Source organism: Triticum urartu, chromosome 2 (assembly GCF_003073215.2).
Source record: "Triticum urartu cultivar G1812 chromosome 2, Tu2.1, whole genome shotgun sequence".
Lineage (NCBI taxonomy): Eukaryota > Viridiplantae > Streptophyta > Magnoliopsida > Poales > Poaceae > Triticum > Triticum urartu.
The window spans coordinates 486,822,821-486,832,403 of NC_053023.1; the positions used below are offsets into that span (position 1 = coordinate 486,822,821).

The 9,583-nt window shown below is 41.6% G+C and overlaps 2 long non-coding RNA genes across 2 annotated transcripts; one reads left to right on the forward strand and one right to left on the reverse strand.

Moving 5' to 3' along the window:
• Positions 1–226: 226 nt before the first annotated feature.
• LOC125538099 lies at positions 227–5,089 on the reverse strand. Its single transcript, XR_007296237.1, has 3 exons — positions 4,929–5,089; positions 1,460–4,539; positions 227–738 (listed from the first exon to the last, which is right to left on the reverse strand). It is a non-coding gene; the product is annotated as an uncharacterized LOC125538099 (long non-coding RNA).
• A 580-nt stretch (positions 5,090–5,669) lies between these two features.
• LOC125538100 lies at positions 5,670–8,426 on the forward strand. The gene is made up of 2 exons (XR_007296238.1): positions 5,670–6,450; positions 6,541–8,426. It is a non-coding gene; the product is annotated as an uncharacterized LOC125538100 (long non-coding RNA).
• The last annotated feature ends 1,157 nt before the right edge of the window (positions 8,427–9,583 follow it).

The following is a 9,583-nucleotide window of genomic DNA, read 5'->3' on the forward strand; positions in this document are numbered from 1 at the left end:
CTCCACAAAATTACCATCCACATTTATCTTAATACAATCCAAAGGCGGAGGTTCTCATACCTCATGAATACTACGAGGAGTATGTATCCCATCCGCTACTACTTTAACTTTGACACTGGGGACCGATTCTACATTGGAATGGCAAGACAAGAGCGACAACAAATAGTTATCCACAAAATTAGCAAAGTTTGAAACAGAATTGTTAAGTGTCAGGCTCCCTAGAATGTGAATAAGGTATGTTCTTGTAATAGAGAAGTTAACTGATCCAACAAGATAAGCATCCAATCGGGCCTTGAGAAGTTAAAGATTTCACTCCCCGAAATATTCCACACTTTACTCAACTCCATGCACAGAGCTCACCTCAGGGTAAGCCACCAGACCATGGAACATGCTTTCATCTTCCACTCCACAAATATAGAGTGCACACCGGAGTAGCCAGATGGTGCATAAGTCTATTCACCTGGACCATCAGGCTATTAGATATCACATGCCAAACAAAATTCTGATCTTCTGATGGACATTGGCCTTCTATATGACATTCCAAAGCTCCTTATCCCCATTCACGCCTCCACTTGATTGCCCACAATCCTCCTTACGCTCCTTAAGCTTCAAATGCCAGATTATGCACCCGCAATAAAAATCGTTTGTCCACCGAGCCTTGAATACACATGTTTAGAATTTCTTCGGCATCATGAGGATAGAATGAGTGAGTGATCAAATTTACATCCCTTCTTCGACCTGCTCATGACACCCATTTGACATGGTTCTATTATTTTTAGCTAAAATCTTTAGACTAGAAATCATAAGGATCCAAATATTTATACTAGATCCATCGAACGCTCTTCAAATAACCCTTTTTTTAGAAGTTCCAGTCCATGCATAATACCTTGCTGAGTCAGACCGTGCAAGAAGATGCCCTGTCAGGATAATCACCAAATCCTCATGGGAAGTAGTCCCATACCTCCCTCGTCAAATGGATTTTTCTTTGTTTTATAGTTTGTCCCAAGCTAGCCTATGGGTTTTCTTTTGTTCTCTTCATCTCCCCACCAAAAATTCCGAATAATCTAGGATAATTCCTCACATAAAAGAAATTTTAAAATTCTCATTCCATAGGCTAAAGGAGGTTCTATAACTAATGTTATCTAAACTTCCCACTATAAGCACATTTTTCAATCCAGTCACATAGCCTTCCTTGTCAAACTTATGTATTCTTTCTTTCTTCTAGCACTAGTAAACCCAGATATTTATAACTAAAACCATCAGCACTAAACCATAGTGGCCACTTCTCCAAGCTACAACTCTCCCAAACATAATAAAGCACACTTATCATGACTCAACTGACCCGTCCCTCCTCATAAATCGTCAAAACATTTTTAATTGTCTAAAGTTCAATCGATGGTCCGCTTAAAGAAGTTTAAAAAAAGCAGGTTGTCATCAACGAACAACAAATGAGATATACCTGAATCCTGTTTGTTGATATGAAATTTTAGAAGGGACCCTTTATCACACGCATCCAAGGACAGACCTATGCCGGAAGAGTACAGAGATAAAGCCCTTGCATGAGCCTGCAAGAAAGGGAAAATGAATCCAAAATTTCTGCTTCCACATAATTTTCTCCTTGATAAGGAGCTCTTCCATCTTTCTAAGAATTCTCTTCCTCTATAAAATAGTCAACCGATCATTTCTTTTAGAAAGAGATAAATCTCTTACGAAGATAACTTGTGTGCTCTAATTTCTTTTTAGGAAGATAACTTGTGTGCTCTAATTTCATTAACCTATCCAGATTACCAGCCACGTCTTGGAGATTTTCAATTCAATTTCTTGCCCAGAGCTCCAACAGGATTTAATTTGCTCACCAAGCTCCAACAGGATTTAATTTGCTCATCAAGAACGAAATCAACCTTACGTCTCCCAAGACTCGCATCTCAATTACTCCCTCCGTTTCAGTTTACAAATCCTACGTGTATACCTAGGCTACCAATTTTATCACCCTAATATAAACTATATAACACAAAAATTATACCGTTTAAAAATAGAACATCTGAAGTTTATATTAATATATTTTTTATAATATATGACTTGTATTACGGTTATAAACTGACGACCTAGAGGTACGCCCTGTAAACTGAGTGAGGGGGAGTAGTCAAACCCAACAGCTCAATAAGAAGAGGGCACTGGTTTTGCGTTCATAAGAAGATGTTGGCGAACGCAACAACTCAATAAAGAGGGCATTGGTCTTGCGTTCATAAAAAGATGTTGACAGATTAGGTTCTCAATGCATGGCATGTGCCGCCCGCCACAACGGTATTTCCCACGTCTACAGACCACGATGAAATGACGAGACTGAATGGCCCCGGTTCTTGCAAATACCATCATGGCCCCTAAGAAGATACTACTCTCAAACAAAGGATCTTGATGGAGTCGAACCATCATTCCCAGCAATTTGTTTGCTAGAATGCTCTTCCCAGTTCAGAGCTAAAGATCCACCATTTATTCATCTTTTATCTTTTAATCTTTTAAGTTGACAAAATATGCAGATCAAGCCATTTCAGACTCGAGCACAGCCCCAAGATTCTTCTCCAATCCAATTGAATTTGATTTGAAACAAACCCACTTTGAATAAGCCTGCTTATACTGAAAAAATTACATAATTTTGTTTTTAACAACTTTGTTAAGACAAAGGTTAAAAGAATGCATAGCTATTGTTAGACAAATGTTAGAAGACAAACTAAATTATAGATTTGTTTGACAAATCAAAAATATTCAGATCAAGCCAAGACGAGCCATGCAGAGCAAAATTCTCCAATCCAATCTAACTTGAAACGACTTTTAGAAGACATATTAAATTACAAACTGTAAAAAAATATTCAATAAATTGAATCACAGTTCATAACAAGTCAGTCCTCACAGAAGACATTTTAAGCTATGAAAAAACCGCACGCTGGGTTCTCTAATCTTACATATTGCAATTTAAGCAGGCAATCAGCGAGCTGAAATTGCGTAACTAACCAGGCATCCTCGACGCAGCACCTGCACCTTACAGAATATATCAACACATTCTTCAATTCAGGTTTCAGTATATCAAACACTAGCAACATTTCTTAAGAGCGAAAATGGCATTGACAATCATAACTAGTCTGCAACTTCATTAGATATGAAGATCTGCCTCCAGTAATCCTCAAAACGAATCCAACTTTCCACGTGAGGTAGTATGATGCAGCAGCAATATTTGGACAAGCTCCAGTAACTAAGTATACAAATAAATTTCAAAGACTAACTAGTTGTACACAAAGGAATCAAGTCTTCCGATGGTATATACATACAGAAGTACTCATGGTAACCAACAGGAAATGCAAGCAACTCGCCTTCTTAGGACCACAAGACTACGGACACGGCATGGTAAGATAAAATAAATATGCAGAGTTATTAAAAGTTCTCAGGATCACTTAGCCCATGTTGCGCAAGTAGATGGTGGGAATTTCCCTATTTTCATTCTCGGGGTGCAAGGGTACAAAATTACGGGTATGATCAACCTTGTATCAAACTGAAGGTCCACCATTTATACAGTTGCTCATTTAGTTGAGATGAAATGCACAAGCATTTTTGGATCGACAACTACGAGGTCAGTTCAGATTGACCCTTCAGAAAAGGGTACCAATGTTTCAGGGTCACTTCAAATTTAAATTGATATAACGCTGAAAGAAGCAGTTAGATGTACCTTCGTGCGTAGTTAAATTGATCCTCACAAAGTAGTCACCGCTGCGCCCAGGCCTGTCTGACATATTTGCTATGTAGGATCGTGGTGTACTTCAGATGATGCCGCAAAATCAAACACAGGAGAAGGACAGAGACACATGGCAGGGTGGAGAACCCGGGCAAAGTAGAACAAATAGATTGTTCCCGTGCGATCTCCACCCCGCAAACACCACCAAATATACTTTTTATTGTCTCGTGGCCTGCCAAGCGAGCGCACCCGACATGGCAAAGGCCGTCCTAGCCTACCAATGTACTGGTACATCAAGCGGCCTACCAATGTACTGGTACATCAAGGAGTACAATACGCATGTGCTCACATGCGCATCATCAGCTTACCAACACAATTACCTTTCTGTGATGTTTGGAGACAGGCCAGCATCATCTTGTGAGCCGAAGGGAACACGTACATCATTTGATCGGCAAACAGAAACCATATATCGGATGGCCCGTTTCCTTCTGGCGCCTTGCGGAGACAAGAAAGCCTCAAGAAAGCATTCTTCAGCTTAACCACCAACCATCGTCTGAGAAGATTTCAGTGGTGTTGGCCGTGGGCATCATAAACCAGTGAAGATGAACCAGCAGGAGTGGCGTTCCACGGAGATAAACATCCACAGGGGCATGCGAACAGGAAGCAGATGGCATAAACTGACGGATCTGACGCATCAACCGATTCAGCCGTCACAAACGGAAGGCCACAAAATCCCTTCGCTTAAGGGATAGACATGTATTTGGAGAGGCGAATCGTCCACCACTTAATCAAAAAGAAGAGATAACCCATGAGATCTGAAAGGCGTTGACGAATATTCAGAACAGAAATCCTGATTAGGTGAACAGCGTACTACAAAAGGTTGTCTAACTTTGGCTCCATAATATAGTTATAACAAATTTGGAACAGAAATAATTTGGAATTTAAGACAACAATCCAGGAATCCCCATAACAATCTTATAACGAATAAACAAACACATATATAGATCGAATTCGTAGTACTAGGGCAAGAATGAAGACAAACATATACTCTCTTGGATCTAGATCTAGCTTTGTTTAAAAAGCGAAATCATACCCAACTACCTAATCACGACCAAACCATACTGGTAATCTGAAGTAGACCATACATGATTCTATCTAACAATTCAAAGATCTAAAGTAAGAGAAGAAAGGAGATAGTTGGCACCTCACGATCCCCGCGACGGAACGAAGATGAGCCGTCCCTGCGACGGGCGGTGCTGGGAGCAGGAGAGAACGGGGCGAGGGGAACGCTTATATAAGAGAGACGGTGGTTGGTGCTTGGTGGATTCTCGATCACGGAGTCGGTTCGGGTGGTGGACGGCTCCGATCGGGTCACGTATAGCTGTCTATGTGCGGTTGTCGGTTGGGGGACGACGGAGGACCTCACGTCTCGCACGGACTCTTGGTCGCGTTTGCGTGCTCCCTTTGGCCACGTTTCCTCCGTTTGGTTGGCGTCATCCCTTGCGTCACAGGGAGGCCCGATCATCTACATCCACGAACTGTCTCGATATTCCTGTGGCCAGTTATGTGCTGGCTACGGTTGCATAAACAAGGCCTCGTGTAAGGTCATCTTCAACGTGAATCCGCAAATTTTCTTCTGCATTTATCTACGGATAGAAAGATCAGTCCGTGGACACGATGCAGAAGGCTGTCATCCAACATTGTCCGCATACATCTAGCCTAAAATTCGAACTAACCAGAAGAAATTCATTCAAATACAGTCTTTCATATAAACCTGACGAATCTTATATACCTAAGAGATTTATTCCCACTAAGCTATTTATCTAAACATCAAGCTATCCACGTCATCAACCCTTCTATCTCAAAAGAAAAATTGTTCCCACATCATCATGGAAATAATCAATTGGTTTTTTATCGCACGCTTGTTAGCCCATTGGATCAGACATCAGCTATAGCCCGACTAACGTGCGCGCCGCTATTAATGCCCATCGCTCCACAATCTTCTCCCATTCCCATCGCATACCTTTCCTTCTCCCCTCCAGCCGCGCTACACATCTTCTACGCAAGCTGCAACCTATCAAGCCCTTCATCAGAAATCTTATCATGTCTACCGTACGGCGCGGCGGCCGGGATCCCATGTGCTCCTCCGGCACGACTGCCGATCTGGCTCTCCTCCGCGGCACTCCGGGATTCTCTTGGGCTACGTCCCCCTTGCTGGTGTGGTGCATGCATCGTAAGAGGCGGTGCCCTGGTCCTCCCGTCCCGTCTATGTCTCCGTTTCATCCACGGTAGCTCCGGCGCTGCTCCTCCACTGGCCGTCTGCACTACTCAAGCCAGCCGCAACCTCTTCTTACATCCACCGTCCAGACAGTTGTCGCCTCCCTTCCCCGTTCATGGCCCAAGCTTGCCGCACAACCCCACTGCGGCTGCCTCATCAGTTACATCAGGCCACCCTATGCATGTTGACATCATTTAGAGATGCTTCTACTACACACTCCAGGTATGCTGTGGATTTCCCCCTTTTGACTATTTCCAAAAAATTAAGTGATCAAGATTGGTTCTTTACTGTCGCAATTTCTCTTTCGATTCCTATAATATCTCTATTCCTCTTCGTCATAGTGTCTTTATCCATCATCTTTCTTTTCTGTTATTTTTTGGGATGGCTCCGTGCACATGTGTCCCTTGATTTTGCAGCAGGCCGCACCTACTTCTACTACCGCATGAAGGTATACGCACTGATGTTTCATCCTGTTTTTGATCTTTCAAGCCCATGCTGCATTCTAATTTCTTCCCCTTCCCTTACTGTTGTGCATCAGGATGTTCCATATCCCTGCCTCTTTATCTGCATTCAACCTTCCGACCACTGCATTTTTATTCGTCTACAGAGATCAATATTGCACTGTATGACCAGATCATGTGCTCAAGATTTTTATGGTTAATGTTGTCACTTTGTGATTATCTCTATACTACAATCTGTATTATTTTCGTAATAATTACAATGGTTTGTTCGTTTTATTCCTGCAAGTGTACGTGCATTCTAGGCATTCCCTTATATTTTACCCAAATCAATATGACCTCACTGACGCCCGATGAGCTTCTGTGCTCTTCAATCAGTATGCCACATGCGAATGACTGATGAAGATTTTCTCTACTCTTAAATCCGAGTGATCTTAATATTGCAAAACTTCCTTCGCTTCCAGGTTTTATGCTTCAACTTATAATGCATGTACTTAGTATAAAGGTTAGTACTGCAAAACTTTCTTCACTTTCAGTCTCGGTGCCGCCTACGAGCACCTCAACCTGCACAAAGATTGGGAGAAAAGGATGGCAATCAATTTCCTATGAGTCAACATGATCAGGTAGATATGCAGCCGACAGAAGCATTTGCTTGGTCAGGGGAGGAGAAGGAGAACTGTTGTGTCACACATGAACTACACCATGAACTACTCCTCTGCTTCGTTAGTCGGATGCATTATTTTTTGCATGCATTGCTAAAGAAGCCCTCTAAAGAAATTACTTTACAAAAATGTTCAAATCTTCTCTAATGGTCTGCCGTCAATAATCTTCTGTGTCATTCAACAAACTTCTATTTGTAATCTCTGATGTGTGTTGAATGTATCTCTAGATAGTCGCAATATTTTGATGATTGCAGGTTACTTTTTTTTATTCGGCGATTGAGTCTCAATCATTCCGATGCTTTAGTGTTGTGACTTGTGAGTTACTTCAACATATATGCACACCCGAGAGTGTTTACAAGTATAGGCATGTGAGCTGTCCAAGGAAGAAGATATTATCTGATGGAATCATCTAGCAGTTCCTGATGGTTGTGCTCTCAAGTGCTATTTTCCTAATATATAGACGTAAGAACATCTTCTGCTTTAATTGTTATAGCATATTGTCATTCTTTTATTGCTTCAGTGTTACGCCCATAGTCTAATTATGTCCAGCTTTTATGGAATTAGAAACAGTAACTTTACTAATCTCTCTTCACTGTCATAGTTGTTTGACATATCGTACATGCCATTGTTTTTGGAACAAGTTATCCTGACTTCCCAAGCCATAATTTTTACAATATTAATTACAATATAATAGACGGAATGCTTAATATGCTTATGGAAAGCTATATTCAGCTATTGAACCAAAGTTCTTCACTATGCTAAGTTTAAGAACTTACTCACTTACCTGGCATTGTCTTATGAAGTCAAATGTGCTTACTACTTTATGTCATTTGAAACTTACTTTTCTCGCTAATTGTCGTATAATAATTTACTTCACTGAATGTAGTAGAGGGTCAATAAAATTGCAGAATTATGATATAGCCTGAACTGGTATGTTTCTGTTCTCGCCATCATGCACATCTTCTTGCACACTATTCTGTTTCTACTCTTCAAGTGCCAGCATTGTCCTTCCTGTTAATGTAGATGACTGCTCGCTGTTGTCGCAAGATGAAGATAAGAAGTGAGATATGATGCAAGTGACTAAGAAGAAGCATTACCACCTCCAAAGGAAATCTCCAATGCCTATTTGAATTCAGGGTTTTTTATTTGCACTTTGTTTGTCAGATGTTTTGGTTGAGCGAATGATTGAGTAGTCACCGGAAGCAAGAACGCCACCAAATATTGATATAAACACATGGTCTTTGTATTTTCCTATAGCCAGTTGTGCATTGTTCAGTTTTATGAAATGGTTTTATTTTACCTGAGAGATGACTGGTTAACAGTATACCTAAATTATCTATATGTATTTCATTTGTCTAATATATCCAGTTTGTTCTTGCTACAATCCCCGCAGCAACGCGCGGGGTGTCATCTAGTTTCATTATATTTACATCAATTAAGTAGTGCTTTTCCAACTCTGGAGGTATAATTAATACACCTAATCTATGATCGCCGACGCCCGTTCCCCGTGTCCGGCCATGAGCCCTCAGGGTTCCTCTTCTCCAGATTCGCCTCGGCGCTCTTCAGCTCCACCTCCGTAACATCCGCCTCTGGAGCCTCGAGAAGTGAAGTCGTCCACCTCCATGTCATGCTTACTAGGGTTAGGGTTTTGTAGGATCGAAAGTATGTCTAGAGAGGGGAATGGACTACTTGGTCAAATAAAAAACTTTTTGTTTCCCAATTTTAGTTGTGGATAGATTTTAGCAATTATGACAAGTCAAGCAATCAATCTACACATGCAATTCTAAGAGTATAGCAGCGGAATGTAAAACATTGCATATGAAGGTAAAGGGAAGAGTTTGGATAAGGCAAACGCAATGGAGACGCGAAGATTTTTGGCGTGATTCCGACAGGTGGTGTTATCGTACATCCACGTTGATGGAGACTTCAACCCACGAATGGTAACGGTTGCGCGAGTCCATGGAGGGCTCCACCCACATGAAGGGTCCATGAAGAAGCAGCCTTGTCTATCCCACCATAGCCATCGCCCACGAAGGACTTGCCTCACTCGGGTAGATCTTCACAAAGTAGGCAATCTCCTTGCCCTTAAGAACTTCTTGGTTCAACTCCACATCATGTCGAAGGCTCCCAAGCGACACCTAACCAATCTAGGAAACACCACTCTTCAAAAGGTAATAGACGGTGTGTTGATGATGAACTCCTTGCTCTTGTGCTTCAAATGATAGTCTCCCCAACACTCAACTCTCTCTCATAGATTTGTCTATGGTGGAAGATGGATTTGAGTGGAAAGCAACTTAGGAAAGACTAGAAATCATGGTTCAAATGGTAGGAATGAAATCTCTTGATCTCAACACATGAGTAGGTGGTTCTCTCTTAGAAATGAATGGTGGAAGTGTAGGCACGTTCTGATGGCTCTCCTCAATGAGAAAAAGGAGGTGGAGGGGTATATATAGCCTCCACA